This window comes from Schistocerca nitens, chromosome 4, assembly GCF_023898315.1.
Source record: "Schistocerca nitens isolate TAMUIC-IGC-003100 chromosome 4, iqSchNite1.1, whole genome shotgun sequence".
In the NCBI taxonomy this organism is placed as follows: domain Eukaryota; kingdom Metazoa; phylum Arthropoda; class Insecta; order Orthoptera; family Acrididae; genus Schistocerca; species Schistocerca nitens.
In genome coordinates, this window is record NC_064617.1 from 869,729,587 (window position 1) to 869,749,938 (window position 20,352).

Genomic DNA, 20,352 nt, shown 5'->3' on the forward strand with positions numbered 1-20,352 from the left:
TGACAGGTGAGGTAATCATTACAGACTATAATGCATCAATTCCTGTTTGCCAACTCTGGGAGCCTCCCGAATAGGTCAATGCCAGTTTGGTGGGATGTTGCTGCTGCAGGCAGAAGTGGTAAAAGGTGCCCTGGAGGCAATTGCAACATGAGCTACCATTGCTGGCATTCCTTAAAGTGGGACTGTGTAACAGTTCAGTAGAGACATGGCCAGTGAAATCTGTTTCTAACTCTATCTAGAGCCTTAATCAATCTTGGGTGCCCAGATGTTAGATCATCATGGAAATTATTCAGAATAGATTGATTGATTGATTGATTTCTTTATTAATCCATGTAACAATTTACATTGTGTGGATTTCGTCAGCAAAATCATATACAATACAATATACCTACAATTATACACATAAAATTTGTATTTACACACATTTTTGAGGTATCTTAAATTAGTTTTATATCCTTGTGTAATTTGTAATTTTCTTATAGTACTGTACAACTTTTGATTTCATATTATAATTATTTCCTCATGTATTACAATGCAGGCTACTTTAATTACACTACATGTTGTAATTCAGATAGTCCATTACTGCGTAATAACGTTTATTTAATACAAAAAATTTTAGTTTTGTTTTGAACTGTCCGATTGTGTCAATATCTTTTATTTTTTGGGGTAATTTATTATATAATTTAACAGCATTGTACAACAAGCTCTGCTAAGTTTTAAATTTATTTTTCCTCTCTAGATGCAGATTGTATTGGTTTCTAGTTTCATAGCTGTGAACTAAAGAATTTTTCATATAGCAGTCAATATTTTTTTTTACATACATAACACTTTGAAAAATGTATTCACAGGGGACAGTTAGGATTTCCAGCTTTTGGAAATGTTCAAGGCAGTGAGCCCTACTGCCACTCTTGGTTATTATACGAATTGCTCTTTTCTGTAATTTGAAAACTATTTGAATATTTTTACTGTTGACTCCCCAAAATATTATTCCATAGGTAATAACAGAGTGGATATAAGAAAAATATACAGATCTGGCACATGTAGTATCACAAACTGCAGTCAGAATTCTCAGAGCATAGCATGCTGTAGCGATTCTGTTACTAAGTATTTTAATATGTTCTTCCCACTTTAACTGGCTGTCAACATGCATACCAAGAAATTTTGTGTAGTCTACACATTCTATAGTTTCATTGTTTAACTTAAAGTTGTTATAGTGTGGTTTTTTGCAGACATAGAAGTTAACAGCATTTGTTTTTTTAAGATTTAGTGTTAGTTTATTATTGGATGCCCACTCACGTACACTGTTTAGTGTTTGTTTGGCTTTTTCTTTTAGTGCATCTGGTGATTTGTCACTGATTAGAACATTTGAGTCATCTGCAAACAATATTGTTTGTTCATGCTTGATGCTCTGTGGGAAGTCGTTTATGTAAATGAGGAATAGTACTGGGCCAAGGAAACTACCCTGTGGGACACCTATATTTACATAATTTGGGTCTGAAGTATACTTTACAATATAGTTTGAGCAACATGAAATATGTGAGATTTCAGTTATCTGTCTTCTATTTTTTAGATATGACTGGAATCAATTGTTCACAAGACCCCTTATTCCAAGTTCATCTAACTTATTTAACAATATGTTGTGGTCTACTGTATCAAACGCTTTAGTTAGATCAAGAAATATACCTGTTGTGTAGTGCCCTTTATCTAATGCTTCTAGAATGTGTTTTGTGAGGTGTGCTGTTGCTGATTCTGTGCTTTTCCCTGATCGAAATCCAAACTGGTCAACAGACAGTAAGTTGTATTTATTTAAATAATTCATTAGCCTATCTTTCATAATAGTTTCTAATATTTTTGCAAAGCATGATAGTAGAGAAATTGGCCTATAATTTTAAATTATTCCTGCATCACCTTTTTTGAAGAGAGGTAGTAATTTCGCATATTTTAAATAGTCTGGAAAGTAGCCGTGCTTGAAAGATTGATTTATAATATCAACTAAAGGTGAAAGTAGGCTCTTGATACAGTCCTTAATTATAAAAATGGGGACTTCATCCAGACCAGCTGAGTTTTTGTTTCTCAGTTTGCTGACTGCTTTATAGACTTCTTCCTGTGTTGTAGGGAATAACACCATTGAGTGTGATACACCATTATTTGGCTTTTTGACCTGAGGGGCTGTTAGAAAATTTTCCTGTAATTTTATTCCTATGCTACTAAAATAATCATTTATATAGTTTGCCAAATATATTGGGTCTTTTATTAGAGTCCCTTCCTCTTTGATTTGCAAGTTTGACAGATTCATTTTCCTGGTACCAGTTTCCTGCTTCACAATCTTCCATACTGTCTTATTTTTGTTTTCAGCAAAGTGCACTATTTTGGAGTTATGAGCTCTCTTTGCTGCAAGCAATATTTTCCTATATGTTTTCCTATATCTTTTATAAAAGAGTGAGAAAGCAGGATTAGTTTGGCTGCGTTTAATGGAGCTCAGGTACTTTAGTGTTTCAGATGATTGTTTGATTCCTTTTGTGACCCACTTGCTTTTTCCTGCTGTTGATAATGGACATAATACTTTAGGGAATGTTTTTTCAAAATTTAATTTAAACAATGTCATGAAATTTTTGAATTTTTCATTTGCATCTACCTCTGAGTATACTGAGTCCCATGTTTGTCCTGCTATCTGTTTGGCAAACTCATGTCTATTTTTTTTAGAAAAAATTCGTCTGTAAATATGCATTTTCTTTGTTTCTTCTGGAGCCACTTTTATATTAATGATTTGAGCTGAGTGATCAGATAATCCTAGCTCTGCTACCACCGCCTCACAGTTATCTTTGCCTAAAACAGTTAATACCTGATCAACAGCTGTCTTTGAGTATTTTGTTATTCTGGTTGCACTGTTAACCATTGGAACTAAATTGAAACTTTGAGCAAGACTTTGTAATGGCTGTAGATGAGCTGGGATCATGAACAACCATTTTTGCCCCACTGATCAGTCAGCTGAAAGGTATCCCTGCTTAAAGGAAGTCCATCCAACAAAGGAATCACTTTCAGAGGTGGTCAGGTATCCAAGTAGTGAAGGAATTAACATATTTCACCGACATATAAGAGATACTATAGATAATGTTAGTGAACTGCTTATAGATGTTGACTCTGACATTATTGGTATATGGGAGCACCACTTAAATAATTAGACAATTCAGACACTTCCTTTACCAGGATGCAGATTAGCTGATTGTTTTTGAAGGAGTTCTTTGTGGAGTGGGGGAGTGGCCACGTACGTAAAGAACAGTATTGCATTTGAGTCCGTAGACATATCATGGCATTGCACTGAACAGGTATTTTAATGTTGTGAGTGGGCAGTTGAATTTAATGAAACTAAACTTCCAATTGTTGTTGTTTATAAGTCCCCTAACTCTGACTTCAGAGTATTTCTGCTCAAGCCAGACAGGGTTCTTGGTTCACTTTATAGGAAGTACCAAAAATTAGTTATATGTGGTGACTTCAATATTAATTTTATATATGATTGTGCAAGAAAAAGGATGTTTTTTTCCCAACCAGGGTGCAGGGGAACAGTAGCACAGCCATAGATAATATTCTTATTCATTCTTCGTTACTAGATGGGCATTCTGTCAGTAAAAGGGAGACTCAAACAAATGTTATATATAATTACAGACTATGTACAAAAGCTAATAGAGAGTTTTTTTTAACTCCATTAAGGAACAAGAGTGGTGCAATGTTTATAGTACCAATAAAATAGATGACAAATATAATGCTATCCTTAATACATTTCTCATGTTCTTTGAAAGTTCCTATCCATCAGAATGTTCCAAGCCAAGTATTAGCAGCAAAAGGCAGTGTGGATGGCTGACTAGTGGGATAAAGACGTCATGTAGAACAAAGTGGGAATTATATCAAACTGTTAGAAGTAGTCACAATCACAGTACAGTAGCCCATTACAGACAGTATTGTAAGATGCTTAAAAATGTTATTAGGAAAGCAAAGAGTGTGTGGTAGGGAAACAGAATAGCTAATTCACAGGATAAAATTAAAGCCATATGTTCAGTTGAAAGGGAAGTGTCTGGTAAGCAGCACAAGGTTGACAATGTAAAGTCATTTCGTAATAAAAATATTTCTGTTACTGACAAGCCAGGTATATGTACAATATTTAACAATCATTTTCTGAGCATTGCTGGTGAATTAAATAAAAACTGTTTCTACAGGGAATCTTACAACGCTCTTGGAAAATGCCTTTCAGAGAGTGATGTCTGAAATACTACTCTGTGATACTGACATGGGGGAGACTGAGTCAATAATTAAATCACTGAAGACTAAGGACTCTCATGTTGGAGTGCCTATCAAAATATTGAAGTACTGTGCTGCACTTGTTAGCCCTGTACTTAGCCATATTTGTATTTTTTCCTTTAAGAATGGTCAGTTTCCTGAATAATTACATTACTCACAAGTAAAGCTGCTTTATGAAAAGGGAGGAAGGGATAATGTAGACAACTTTAACCTATTTCTGTGCCATCAGTTGTGTTGAATCATATTATTTTTGTGTTCTTTCCTTTTTATACATGTAAACTCAATGGGTTACAGATCCTGACAAAGATAAATTAATGAGTTGTTTTGTGGCAAGGATAATGTTTTGATGCTCCTGTATGAAACAAAAGAAGAAATAAGCTCTTCATTTTATTAATTCCCCTGTCTTCAACTGTTTGTTTTGGAAAGTGGTAGGCTATGAACATATGCTTGGATCTGTCGTACCAGCATTGTTAAAAAATTTGTATCTCAATCATACATTAAAAATGTTATAAAAAATTATTACAAAGATAAAATTAATTTGCAAATTTGGGAAGTCCATCCTTGTCTGTTCATCATTTCACTCACTGCCGAGATCCTGCATCAGGAGAATAGAATTTAAAGCAGCTGCCAATCGAGGACTGTACAACTGGCAGTATAGCAATCTAGCAAAAAGTTTGTCAAAATTTCATTGTCTTGGATACACTGAAAAGATAATATGTAATCTTACTTATCTGTTATTCCTGTTACTCATTTATTTCCACTCTGGTAGTTTGAATCTATGGATTTTGCTAGTAATTATGACAATGCTGATCATTCACAAACCCAATCAACCACATAAACAGCGATTGGCATTCACTCGTTCGGGTTTATTCAGCTCAGCTCAGCTCAAAACCAGTCCCCTTTTTTCTCTGGAAAAGTTTTCTATTTCTTGATGTGACAGGGATTCCCCTGGCCAAGAAATCATGTACTCTGTGCACATATTCAAAAATCAACTTAGAATGTGTTCAATAATGTTTACTGAAGATTAGATGGGTAGATCACATAACTAATGAGGAGGTATTGAATAGAATTGGGGAGAAGAGAAATTTGTGGCACAACTTGACTAGAAGAAGGGATCGGTTGGTAGGACATATTCTGAGGCATCAAGGGATCACTGATTTAGTATTGGAGGGCAGCATGGAGGGTAAAAATCGTAGATGCAGACCAAGAGATGAATACACTAAACAGATTCAGAAGTACGTAGGTTGCAGTAGGTACTGGGAGATGAAGAAGCTTGCACAGGATAGAGTAACATGGAGAGCTGCATCAAACCAGTCTCTGGACTGAAGACCACAACAACAACAACATTTAAAAACCAACTGGGATGTTATGAAATCATACAAATATTAGATAGTACAGTGTGTGCTGGATGCTAGGGACTTTGTAAAACAAGGGTTTTTTTTTTTTTGTCAAGAATATGAATTTGGTGCCCCCTGAAGTTGCTGCCTGGGGCAGATACTCCGGTTTGAGCCTGCACCTCTGCCTCCCCTCTCCCCCCTCCCAGATCCGGGCCTGCACAATGCTAGCCTTGCCAATCTCGATTTAACACTAGCCTGGCTAAAGGTCCATAGTTGAGAAATACTTTGCTCCTCCCAAACAGTTTAGGGTGCCATCAATGTGCAGCAGTGGGTAGACATCTATTTTCATGATTTTGTTCAGTCATCAGTATTCAATTGGGAATTGTACAGTACCTAATACTCCTCCCTCACAAGGGGCACAGGAGAGCACCACAGACTGAGTTTCACTGATGTCACCTATATCAATTAGAAGCAGGTTATACTACGTAGCTGTGTATCTGTGATTATGAAGTGTTTGTTCTTCGTTACTTAAAATCATTGATTTGCGACATGAAATTTAAAGTTTTTAATCTATATATAGAAAAAAACTAAATAATGTTTAAAATAATGAATTTTTATAATATATTTACATTTATAAAGAAAATATTGTGTACTGGAAGCTGGTTCATGCTTAGGACACTTGTATTGTATAACGTAAAAGATGTAGGGAAGTCTCTCCGCAATGGAAGTGGCTTGGAGCGATATAAAAGGTGCTTTTGGCAGTCGAACTGGGCGGTTCCTTGGTGAGAACGGTATGCAATCAGTGTCTAGCCATTGCACGGTACACATCAAAGGTGCCAAAGGAGGCAACTGGAAGCCGTTATGCAAGGAATATTGCGTCGGATGTGGAATTGGCTGTTGCATGGTAATCTCGGCAATAAGGAATGGCTCTAACATATTAAAAATCCGTGGCCAAGAAGAAATTGTAAAGAGCATTCAAACATCAAGAGCCGTGAGTACAGTTACAACCATGTCGCTTGCTACCACTACTTCGCCACTGCTCCATCAGCTTCATACATACAGATATGTATCGGAGCATGGACCAGTTAATTTGTGTGAGAGTTTTCAATAATAATCTAAGTGCTATAAACCTGTGTTTAGAACCATAACTTTTATCCTATTCATAAGCCTATACAGGATCCCCTCCTAAGTGTTCAGAAAACCGAGTATCCTGTTTCCAACGAATTAGTGATTTACTTCTGTGTCTTAAATGTGCTAGAATTCAGTGCCAGACTGTGTAAATGTTACTGTCTACAATACCTGCTTCACAGGTGCTGAAAAAGGCACACGAGTTAAACTTATTTGAAGCATAATTTAGCCTTGATTGCTATCATGAATGATTTTTTTGAGGTAAATCGAGCTTGGTGTTGAGTAATTTGCTTTGAAGGATGAAAACAAACTATTCCAAGTGGGGTTAAGAATTAAACTTAGTTGAAATGAATCTTACTACTGAAATAATCATAGAGTTTGACTAGTGATACAGTATCAGTTTATGGGTCCCCACCCTATTATTCTCATATTAGAAAGATAATCGGAAAATTATCGCTACTAAAGAAATCTGATACATTTCTATAAATGGGAGTATAAACAGTGTAATTGTACTATTATTTAATCTTATTTGTGGTACTAATATGTCAGTTAAATCAAAAACCTTTCCATGTCCAACTTTAGATCAGTGCTTCCTACAGTAACATCTCAGTACCGAGCCACATAATGATCGTGATTGCAGCTGTTATTACTATTATGAGTGGGGTACAATTTTGCTTTCTATGATTATTAGTTTGTGCATTAATGGTAACTATTGCTACCCACAACTTAGACTGCACTGTATTCATGTGTATCCAGTGTGCTATTCAAAGGGAGTCTTAATGAAGGTCACTACAGCAACCAATATTCAATTTTCTTGAACATAATATTTCATATTAATGTGCCTAATTGGGCTGGTGACCGTTCAAGTTTTCATTCGTATATAAACTTTACTACTTTCACTATCCCGAAAGTAAAAGCCTGTTTAGTTTTTCTATCAATGACAATATATTCAAAATTACTGTCTGACACCTTCATCCATTAGACACACGCACAGTCAAAATGCTAAATCCTCCCAGAGGGTAACATTATCTCGTGTCACGGCACGCTAGTGCTATATGTGGCTTTTACCACGACGCGACTTGAGGTTAGGTTGTTATGGAAGAGTGACGTATAACGAAGCTAGTGGTATACACCTGGTATCATCTTCACCACTTCCTCCACGATTATCCATTGTTCAGCTAGCTACACTCTATACAAGCACTGGCTGATTGGCGGATGATGCCCAGTGTTGATATGGTGTTTTACTATGTCCCACTAGGTATGTCTTATCTCCACTCTGGATTTTAAAGCATTTACAATTGGTGCAGAACAACCAACACTCACAGATATTGTTTCTTGGTCACGTCAGATACCACTGGCAGTTCCATAGTAGATTTTTCCTCTGCATTATCCGTAGTGGTAGCAGAGCAAGATTCTTTTGTCGATGGCACTGGGCTGCCCTTCCTGAACTGGTTCAGATGTTACTAGGCAGATACCAACAGGGATGAGTTGTGGCTGCTCATGACAATTAGTGATCCTCAGTTCTCCTTGACCACCTACAATGCTTACGATTGTTGCTGGCATATAGATTTCTTTTGTGAGACTGAGTAGCTTTTTGCAATCTGTGTTCTGTCATTGACAGCTATTCTTGTAATACATGTTCCTGTTAGCTGAACTATTTCCCATTTGCAACCCTCAGCACAGCCACTTCTGCATAACGGAACATAGTCTTCTTTATCTGATTACGGTAAGCATTTAACATTATAGAAAATGAAACTCTTCAGTCGACTAGTACTGGGACACATTGGCTGTCAGCGATGATGTCAATTTGATTTCCTGACAATGTGGTGACTGTCGTCCATGTAGGCTTTTCATCTGTGGCAGCCTCACCTCCATAAATGGTCACCTTACTTAAGTTTTCCTGAATTCAATGACTAGGCAAGTGGTTGGTACCTCTGTTCGGCAATGAGGAATGGCTCTGACTGTGTTTAGGAGTAACCTTACCCAGGGTAAGGCAATGGGCATCACACAAGTTGACCACAATCATCTGCTGTTGACTGGCGTGAACAGATCTGTAGGGATGGTTAATATCTGGCAGGTTACTAGTTGTCAAAAACTTGTCTTCTTTCTCTGCAGCAGCATGCAATGTATCCAGGGCATCCACAGTGGAAACATACTGGCGTGGTGTCCTCTTGTCAGCTGTTTTCTGGTGTATTATAGTTGACAGACAATTTGGTTGTACCTGCGTTGGTTAGGTGCTGGGTTGTCCCTTGACGGCCGTGGCATGAGCCCAAGACCATTCTTCCTGGCGTATTTAACTGGCAGTGGGAATTGTGGCTAAAGACTGATACACTGCTTCTTCAACATTCTCTGTTATCTGCTGATTTATAGGGTCAACATTTGTGGTTGCTAATTATTGCCTACTCAGTCCCTCAGTTCTGGCTGCTATAAAATGCTGAATCTCTTCTCTCACAACATGGTTTATAAGAGAGACCAAGTCATAGTGGTTTTCTACAACTGCCACAGGTACCACACATTTGGGAATTGGTCAGACCTCTTTAGTCCATCTATTTTCTGCTCCATCTACTCAATACGCTAGCACACTTGAAGAATTCTTGTTGTTGTGACATCCTTTAGCAAATGGGCATGGTACAAGTCTTTTTTGACTCCTTTCATCAAATGTCAGATTTTGTCAGCTTACATCATATTTGGATTCACAACATGTCATTAGGCTAAAACATTCTGCACATAGGACTCTGGTATTTTCCATGATGTTGGACCCTGTTCAATAATTCTTCCACTAAGTGAACTTGCTGTTGATTGTCACCAAATATTTTTTTGAATTCGACCTGGAATCTACCCCTGCTATTGCAGTTTCTCTTCATTGTAAAAGTACACATTGCCACACATCAAGTTAGCCCACCTTTTGTGTATGGAAACTCTGTCGAATATTTTCAGCCTTTTGTCACGTTCCGACCAGCATCTCCACGAACACTGATGGATGCCTGCTGTTTTGGAATCCATTAGTCTCCTGAATATGCAGAATATGAGAATGATTTATTGTTTGTATTACAGTGCCTGACCATGAAGCAACAGCTTTTACATTGCCTAATTGCAGCCACAATCATGATGATGGTGTTTTGAAGCACCAATGTACAGTCAGAACAGAACTGGACTGAATTCCTGCACAGAGTGTACTGCTATTTATACCAACATAAAATATTCTAGAATATACAAACACAATAACTATACAGAACCTTCCAGAAATGATAGAAGCTAAATAACAAACAGTTCCTTGTGGTCAGGTCTGAATTGGCAATGCATAGCACCCCAGCTAGAAACATTGACCACTACGCTACACTGCATGCAGCTAAGCTTGTAGCTATATAGTGTGGATATTGTTTGTTAGTATTTTAACTTTCTGAACATAGGTTTTCAGTGTGTCTGCGAAGGATTTATGTTGTTATTTGAATTTACTTCTCTTGTAATGAAAAGGTTTGCTTTAGGTGGCAAGTGGTGGTAGCCCAAAACAACACTCCATAAGTTGCAGGAGACTAGAAACAGCCAAGTATGCCAACCTGGAACTTTCTGAGGTAACAATGTTTGAGATATTTTTAAAACAAAGCATGCTGAATTGAGTTTCTGTACAAGTTTTATCAGTGGGTCATTAAAATTTAAGTTTTCGTCAACAAGTATTCTCAGAAACTTTGTAGGTGTTGTATTTACTTTATATTGTCAAATATAATGTTATGTAACATTTTTGCATTAAGCCAAAGGTGGACATATATCTGTCAATAGCTGGGCCAGAAATTCCTGTTCATTATGTAGATAGAGCAAGAAGTAAAGGAAGTGCAATTGAAATTGACGAAGAAGAAATAGAAGCTTGACATCTGCCAAAGACATTGTAATTCTGTCAGAGATAGCAGAGGACTTCTGTATCATTTGAATGGAATTAATAATGTCTTGAAATGCAGTTTTAGGATGAACATCAATAAAATCAAAACGAAGCTGACAGCGGGAAGCTGAATTAAGTCAGATTATGCTGGGAGATTTAGATTAGGAAACGAGACACTAACAATGGTAGGCATGAGTTGCTATTTGGGCAACAAAATGAGAGCTTATGATGGAAGCAAAAAGGATATAAATTACGAACTGGAAAATGGCCCGCGCATTAGGGGGTACCGCGCCCGGACGTAAAAAAAAATTTGTCAAGTTCGATATGAATGGTATTTACCTACTGTCCAATGAAATGACGGTAGTTTCTAAATCTACAATCACTACGTTTACATGCGACACATCTTCTAAAAGACAAAAACCTAATTTCGGAAACCGTTTTTTGCTGTCGTGTTTACAAGTGAAGGTCTGAAGTAGATTTGCTATACTCTGTTCTGCATAAGAAAAAACCAGACTGAAACATTACGCCATGTTTTCTTCCGTGTTTGCTTGAATCTCGTTGGATTTCGTTTCACATGGAGCGCAAGTCAAGCTGTGACCAGTGCAGTCAAGTATATTTTATGCTGTGTTACACGCAAATAGACTGACAATGAGAAAACGGTACGGACAACCTATTTCTCGGCATTTTATAACCGTGTTCCACATGTGTGTTTCACCACGGATGGGGAAGCAGCCTCAGCAATTTTCATACTGCATATTAACAGCGCGACAACAGTGCAGAGGCTGTGATTACACACGTTTTTTTGAAATAAAAACTACATAGCTAAAGCGTGATTAAGAAAAACGCTGAAGGCTGTTAATACATTTGAATACCTTCGAATTTTATTTAACGTAACTTAGTAATAATATATCTAACACATAAGTAGGACCTACTTCCAAGAGCTTAACACCAGTGTACTTCTGCTACAGCTTCTGACAAGTAATCGCGTTTGTGTTTGTTTACGTCAGATTTATTCTTATGATGAATGGAGTAATAGCACTGTTGAATATGGCGCCTGGAAAACAGGTGGCACTCTCTATGATTTAGTCAGAACAATTGCTATTTCTCTTCAATTAGACGAGGTGTAAACCGCTTCAGTCTACTATTTGTACTTATCCTTCACTATACAAAAAGCCACTCCGTCCACATTAGTCGAAAATATTTTAAAATAAGACAATATCTGATAATCCAAGCACTTTTCAAAACCGGTTGCGTTTACATGGGAAATAAAATCGATTGCGGAATTGATGAACCAGAAACGGATTTCCAAAGCCGATTTTGAAGTGTTTGCATGAACACCCAGAAGTGGCACTGGGAAACCGATTTATGAAATCCGGATTTGGGAGCCCCATGTAAATGAGTGATTGAGTAGCAACAAATTCATCCATTTCTAAAAGTGAGCTCTGATCACACCATACATTGTGTTTCGCAAACTGACAACACCGCAAAACTGATAGGGGAATTCCCTAACGTTTACGAAGCTAGTCGTAATAACTTGATCGATTGGAGTAGGGTGTTATTGATCACCAATAAGAAGGTAGTTAACGGATTCCATATTTATTTCTGTAAGTCTACTGTTACAGTCGTTCATTCCTTCTATAATGTATTTACATTACTTACAGCTACTTTTGATACAAGCCAACTACAGTAAAGATTGCTATCTTGCTGAAACTTAACTGTTGTAGGACGAGTAGTTTCGCGGTTTCTGCTCTTCTTTTATCCCGATCACTGTACTAACAGGATTCAGCGTCACTGTTTACCAACATTAGAAGGCATTAAGGGTATGAAATATAATTTTATCTAGTGAGTGCGAAATTTGGCGGCAGGAAAACGAGAAACACTGAAGAATAAGGCAAGCTTATTTGTTATATTTATACGCGTCACCAGTTGAAGGAAAACAAATAGCTTCTACATGTGCAACGTTTATAACAATGTAGATATCTGTTAGCCGTATGTGTTCGGATAGTACTCGTGAAATATTAATGTTATTATTCATGTGCTTCGGAATGCAGTAGCCTAAGATTTATTTGCCACTGTGATACCAGGGAAGAGGGGGGGGGGGGTTGGAATTCCTGAAATCATCTATACAGCGGTGTAGAATTGGTTCCAGGTTGCACACCGAGCAGGCATCCATCGTATCCTGGTGAAACCTCTTTTGGAAAATGTGACGAAAATAATTTCTCGTGAGACACTAAACCGTTAAAAAAAATAACTCAATAGCGCCGTAAACCCGCCTCATTTCAATCGTTGTATTAACTTTACTATTTTGTACAAATTTAATAACGTGACTGTACAAAAAATTGTGATTGTTATAACGTTCATATTTTCTACTGGCCAAAAAAAAAAAAAAAAAAAAAAAAAAAAAAAAAAAAAAAAAAAAAAAAAAAAAAAACAACCAAGGGTGCGCCCAAGTCCATGCAGTCCATATTTTCAGATATTTAAGGAAAAGCCAACGTGCTGACCCAGCTACGATAATATAAGTAACAGATTTCACGGCTGCGCAAGCGAAATACGAAGTACGAACCACCATTTCTCCTACACTCGATGAAGCTGGAGAAAATCAAACATCTGGGCAACATTTTAAAATTCACTTGTTTATTTTCATAAATGGTAATGTATTGTCTGCATTAGCGAAACACATGGAAGTGTACCATAAAGTGACAAGTGTCTTTGGAATATTCTGAAATTTAATACTTGAGCCGCAGAAAAGATCTTGAAAGAACTCTGTTTATCAAGACGATTTGCAAGAAATACTGGGAGACGAACTGGTGCAATTTTCTCAGCTGTTCAAAACAGATGTGGCTGTCGCTACTGATAGCAGAAAATCATGAGTCGCTGGAACTGTGTTTTATAAACTATTTAAGGGAAATTCCTTAGAGTTGTGTCTTTCCCAAATGTAGAAATAGTGTTAGGCATTTACTTTTCTTTTGCAATGGGAATTTTCTTTTTTAACATTAAAGCGCATTAGAATGAGTTAAGGAACACATGGAGCAAGGACTTGGAAGGTCCCCACCTTAGTGAACACAGAATATAGCCTAATTTGCTTAGAAACTCTGATTTCACTTGTTTTATCTCTAAATTTCCCCAAATTAAATCGAGAAAAGTTGCTTTGTAAAGCGCTGTTTTATTGTATATCCTAAACTTAGAGGCCTAAAGCAAACTGAGGCCTTTCCAAGGCATTTGCTACTTTGATGACTTTCCCTATACTCTGACCTAGTTGGAGGAGTGGAAATTTGCTGATAATGGGTATGACAGTGTCCTCGCTCCCGTTTTTGGAAACATGAATTGCTTTCATGATTACGAATACTTAAAGAGGTCCAACTTAAGTTCCTCAAGTTGGTTATCATATTGTAAAGAGACAACAACAACTTTTAGTGAAAATATTTATTATGTAATCAGGAAATCATCAATGACATTTAAATTACAAGATTTGTAACTGAAACAATATTCAGTTGTAATAATCGTAGAGAAGACATTGTACACTGTAGTTTTCATACTGGTAGCTTTGTATCAAGGCAATCAGGTAGACACAGTGTTTCTTGATTTCTGAAAAGCATTTGACTATGTTTACTGTCAAAAGTACAATCGCATGGGATATCTAGTGACATTTATGACTGGATTGAGGACTTGTTGGTAGGAAGGACATAGCATGTTATCTTGGATGGGGAGTCATCGTCGGATGTAGAACTCACTTCGGGTGTGCCCCAGGGAAGTGTGTTGGGACCCTTGCTGTTCACGTTATATATATTAAGGACCTTGCAGACAATATTAATAGTAAAATCAGGCTTTTGGCAAATGATGCAGATATCTGTAATGAAGTACTATCTGAGAGAAGGTGGATAAATATGCAGTCAAATCTTGAGATGATTTCAACGAGGTGCAGATATGGGTAACTTGCCCTAAATGTTCAGAAATGTAAAATTTTGCACTCAAAACGAAAAAATGTAGTATGTTATCATTGCAATAACAATGAGTCGCTGTTGCAATCGGCCAACTCATACAAATTATCTGGGCATAATACTTTGTGGGGATATGAAATGGAATGATCACAAAGGCTCAGTCATGGGTAAACAGGTGGTAGAATACTGAGGAAGTGCACTCAGTCAACGAAAGAGATTGCTTACAAATCACTCATGTGACCGATTCTAGAATATTGCTCACATGTGTGGGACCTGTACCAAATAGGACTAACAAAGGACAGTAAACGTATATGGAGAAGGGCAGCACAAATGGTCACGGGTTTGTTTAATCTGTGGGAGAGTGTCACAGAGATACTGAAGGAACTGAACTGGAAGACTCTTGAAGATATACGTAAACTATCCCAAGAAAGTCTATTAACAAAGTTTCAAGAACCAGCGTTAAAAGATGCCCAGGTGTTTGATTATCTTCAGCTTCATCGAGTGTAGGAGAGCCACTGAAATGGTGGTTCATACTTTGTATTTCGCTTGTGCTGTCATGAAATCTGTTATTCATATTATTCACAGCTGGGTCAGCACGCTGGCTTTTTCTTAAATATCTGAGATGTACTGCAACCCCCCTGTGTATCGCTCACATAGGGATCTTGAGGATAAGATTAGAATAATTACAACGCACACAGAACATTCTATCAATCAGTTTTCCCACTTCCCATACGCGAATGGAACAGGAAGAAACCCGAATAACTGGTACAAAGGGACGTATCTTCTGCCATGCACCTCATGATGGTTTGCAGAGTACAGATGTAGATGTAGTAAGATATTGCAATTACGATTCATAGGACATGCAAATAATTAAAAGTACTAACTTCAGTTAAAAGGGTTTAGAAAAGGGATCACTCTGATGATTTGAGTAATGTCTTCACTCTCCTGGTGCAGTGATTCCTTGCAAGACACTATCAGATATCAGACTAAATGGTCAATACTCAAACAGCAAGACCATCAACATCATTGTAACAAACATTACAGTAGAACTGAAAAATCAGGTACTTTTTTTTAACATCTTGCCAGGATACTGCACACTCAAACTGGCAGAAAGTATGCTAACAACTGCAAGCAAGAAGAAATGGTTTCTGCTAATTGGATGTACTCGGGTACAGCAACCAAGCACCTGTGTGTCTGCAATAAAGGGAGGGCTGGACTAACAGATGCCAAAGAGGTTTGGCTGACATCCTTCAGAAGACAATTTGTTGAGAGAAAGTGAAAAGTTAGCAAATGACTGATACAATTCACGAAAACACAAAAAGGAAGATTGTATTTTAATGATCCGTCAGCACTAAGGTTATTACCGACAGAGCACATAAGCTCGAAATTGGTTCAAGGATGAGGAAGAAAAAAAGCCAAGTACACTCAAGGGAAGCAACCCAGAATTTGTCTGGAAAGATTTAGGGAAATCAGGGAAAACCTAAATTTGACAATGGAAAATCCAGGACAGAATGCAACAATATTATGAAAAGTATAGTTGCTACTATCTGTATAGCAGAGATGCTGAGTCGCGGATAGGCACAACAAAAAGACTGTCACCAAGTGAGCTTTCGGCCAACAAGTTCTTTGTCAACACACACACACGTGACTGCAGGATCTGACAGCTGAAGCCAGACATGTTGCCCAAATGCTCATTTTGTGACATTTTTTGTTGTGCCTATCTGCAATTCAGCATCTCTGCTCTATGGTGCATAGCAGCTATCTTTTTCATAAAACCTAAATCTGGATTGCCAGATGCAGATTTGAACCGTCATCCTCTCAAAATACAGTGCGCTAACCACTGTGCCATCGCGCTTGCTACATGCAAAACAAGAAAAAGGTGAAATCCATGGACATCTGTTTAGAATGTATGAAACCCAGTTAAATCGGAATGTTTATGTGCAAAACAGCTGATTCAGTGTTTCAGGTAAATATTCCAAACAGCTAATGACTTAGCCACAGGACAGTGGGCTGATTTCAGAAAAAACCTGAAGCCCACAAAGTTTTCGAGTTGTTCAACAACTAGACTCCCGTGCTGAACAAAGTCAGGACAGCAGCTGGACAGAAGTACAAAATCAAGGAATCAGAGGAAGGATACAACAGAAATGACTCACAGCCAATTGATAAGCACTTTAATGCCTCAAAATGTGTGTTGCTAAAGTGCTATTTATATGTTGGTATTGAACATACATCAGGAAGTTGAATATGGAATTCTCAGTTCCATCACTTACTCAGAATGTTGATACAAACAAGCCGTTATAGTAAATGTGAACCCAAAACACACTAAGCAAAACTTTTCATCATAATCATTATGGGGTTCAAGTTTTCAAAGTTTTGAGCTGTTTGTTCTTTTCCTTGTTTTGGGGTCACTCACAGGAAACACAATTACCATCTTAAAATTGGAATTATTACGTACAATTCAACTAAATGTTTTCCTCTTCTTATCAGCACACAAGATAAAATGAATTACTGTGAAAAGAAGAAAATTGTTATACAAGTGTAAAGTCTGGAAAATCAAACTCTGGTTGAGAAGACAGATCGATCTCTCTCTCTCTCTCTCTCTCTCTCTCTCTCTCTCTCTCTCTCACACACACACACACACACACACACAGAAGTGGCTTTCAAATATAAAAGTAAACCCATGATTTTATGTGCATATTCAAATTCAGTTACGACCTATTCCTAAAAACAGTGAACAGGGCTGCATTGTTCATTTGCAGAAAAAGTTGGCAGGAAATGTGTGCTGCATTTGTATTCATTAAAGATCTTTTTCTGTTAATCTCTTTACCAAGAAGAGCTTTTGGGGATGTGGAATAAGTCAGATAGGAAAAAAAAGAAAGAAAAAACAGCCACTGCAGGCTACTTCCGTAAAGTATACCGGAATGAATTTTCAGACTGTAGCACAGTGTGCACTGATTTGAGACATCCTAGCAGATTAAAACTCTGTGCCAGACCAGGTTTACTAAGATAAGCATAAACATCCAGGTTGTGCATCATCCAACCCACCATGAAACGAGAAAATCTAAATTTTAAAGATACTTCTAAAAACCAACATTCAAAAGGCTATACTTTCTGCGAAAATTCCTGCGGCAAGTGAAATAGTTACTACAGAGTAGTTAGACTGTGTCATTGTGTCACTGAGTCAAGATGTACAGGAAACTGTAATATACCTTTCAAAGCAGTTTTCATTTATCCCAAAATTGTGAAAAATACACGTGACGCTATTTTGGTCAAAACTACAAAGTAACTGTCTGTGTTTTATGATAGAGTGTTGAAGAGGAAAGTAGAAGCTGGTACGCTTTAATGAGATAATAATGGTTCTTGATTTAGAAGTGTTTTCTGCAAACATGTTTCCCATCAGTTAAATGGGCTCTGCTGAAGTATATAATTCCACCAAAAATGTGCGCCGTCGATAAATCACTTAGCACCTTCAGGCAATTGAAGGCATGGCTCAGGAAAGTCTTTGAAGTATATGCCTGTTACCTTCCCCCCCCCCCCCCACACACACACACACACACACACAGAGAAAGTAAGACAAATGAATTTGTAAGACATAGCGGCAGATAATCATATGAGCGCACATGGTTTGAGGTTGGTTGGTTGGTTTGGGGGATCAAAGGGACCAGACTGCTACGGTCATCGGTCCCTTTTTCCAAAGACAAAGAACACCCACAGAGAATAAAAACGAGGAACAGAATAGAACACAGACGAAACAGAACAAGAGAAACTCAGACAAAGACAAGACAAAACGAACTAAAACCACACAGAGTGTGACGGTGGTTGGCCGACCATAGAAATAAAAAAGGAAAAGTCAACCACTGAGAAACACATTAAAAAAAAATCAGTTTAAAATCATAGGCCAAAGGCCAGAATCAACACAAAACAATAAAATAAAACAGAAACACTCAGATTAAATGATAAAATCCCCCTGCCCGAATAAAACGTAAAACTAAGTCAGCCATAGTGGAGTCGTCTGTTAAAAGGGCAGGGAGCGTATCAGGCAGCGCAAATGTCTGCCTGACCACAGCTAAAAGGGGGCAGGCCATCAAAATGTGGGCCACTGTCAAAGCAGCCCCACATCGACATAGAGGAGGGTCCTCCCGGCGCAGTAAATAACTGTGTGTCAGCCGGGAGTGGCCAATGCGGAGCCGGCAAAGAACTACGGAGTCCCTGCGAGTGGCTCGCAGGGATGACCGCCACACAGCCGTCGTCTCCTTGACATCACGGAGTTTATTGCGCGTTGTCAGTTCGCGCCATTCATCGTCCCATACCGCCAAGATTTTGCGGCGGAAGACTGCCCGCAAATCAGTCTCTGGGAGGCCAACGTCCAGAGATGGCTTACTGGTGGCCTCTTTCGCCAGGCGGTCAACATGTTCGTTACCCGGGATACCGACATGACCGGGGGTCCACACAAAGACCACAGAGCGGCCGCTACGGGCAAGAGTATGCAGAGACTCATGGATAGCCAGCACCAGACGAGAACGAGGAAAACACTGGTCGAGAGCTCGTAAACCGCTCAGGGAATCGCTACAGATAACGAAGGACTCACCTGAGCAGGAGCGGATATGCTCTAGGGCACGAAAGATGGCGACCAGCTCAGCAGTGTAAACGCTGCAGCCATCCGGCAAGGAACGTTGTTCGGAATGGTCCCCTAGAGTTAGCGCATAACCGACTCGACCAGCAACCATCGAGCCGTCGGTGTAAACAATGCCAGAGCCCTGATACGTGGCCAGGATGGAATGAAAGCGGCGGCGGAAGGCCTCTGGAGGGACTGAGTCCTTCGGGCACTGTGCCAAATCGAGCCGAAGGCAAGGGCGACGAACACACCATGGGGGTGTATGCAAAGTAGCCCGGAAAGGAGGTGGAACAGTGAAAACCCGAAGCCCAGAGAGAAGCTCTTTGACGCGGACCGCTATTGTACAACCAGACCGGGGCCGACGTACTGGCAGACGGACGACCGATCGCGGGAACAGGAGACGATAGTTAGGATGCCCGGGCGAGCTTAGAACATGGGCAGTATAAGCGGCCAGCAAACGTTGGCGTCGGAACCGCAGTGGAGGTACACCTGCCTCCACTAGTACGCTGTCCACAGGGCTGGTGCGGAAAGCACCAGTGGCAAGGCGTATCCCGCTGTGGAGAATTGGGTCCAGCACCCGTAACGCAGATGGGGATGCTGAGCCATAAGCCAGGCTCCCATAATCCAGGCGGGACTGGATGAGCGCCTGGTAGAGCCGTAACAAGGTAGAGCGGTCGGCGCCCCAGCGGGTGTGGCTCAAACAGCGCAGAGCATTGAGATGCCGCCAACATGCCTGTTTGAGCTGCCGGATATGAGGCAGCCAAGTCAACCGGGCATCGAAAACCACCCCCAAAAACCTGTGGGTCTCCACCACAGCAAGCAGTTCGTCGGCAAGATAAAGCTGCGGGTCAGGATGGACTGTTCGGCGCCGGCAGAAATGCATAACGCGGGTCTTGGCTGCCGAAAACTGAAACCCATGCGCTACAGCCCAAGACTGCGCCTTGCGGATAGCGCCCTGTAGCTGACGTTCAACCGCTGCAATGCCAGTAGAGCTGTAATAAAGGCAGAAGTCGTCAGCATACAGGGAAGCGGAGACAGAATTTCCCACAGCCGCAGCAAGCCCGTTAATGGCTATTAAAAACAGACAGACACTTAAAACAGAACCCTGTGGCACACCGTTCTCCTGGACGTGGGAGGAACTATACGAGGCCGCGACTTGCACGCGGA

At 39.3% G+C, this 20,352-nt stretch overlaps 1 protein-coding gene across 1 annotated transcript in view; it reads right to left on the reverse strand.

The window, feature by feature from the left end:
- The window catches only part of LOC126251912 (aprataxin), a 93,462-nt gene that overhangs the window by 30,513 nt on the left and 42,597 nt on the right, over positions 1–20,352 (reverse strand). The window lies entirely within an intron of this gene.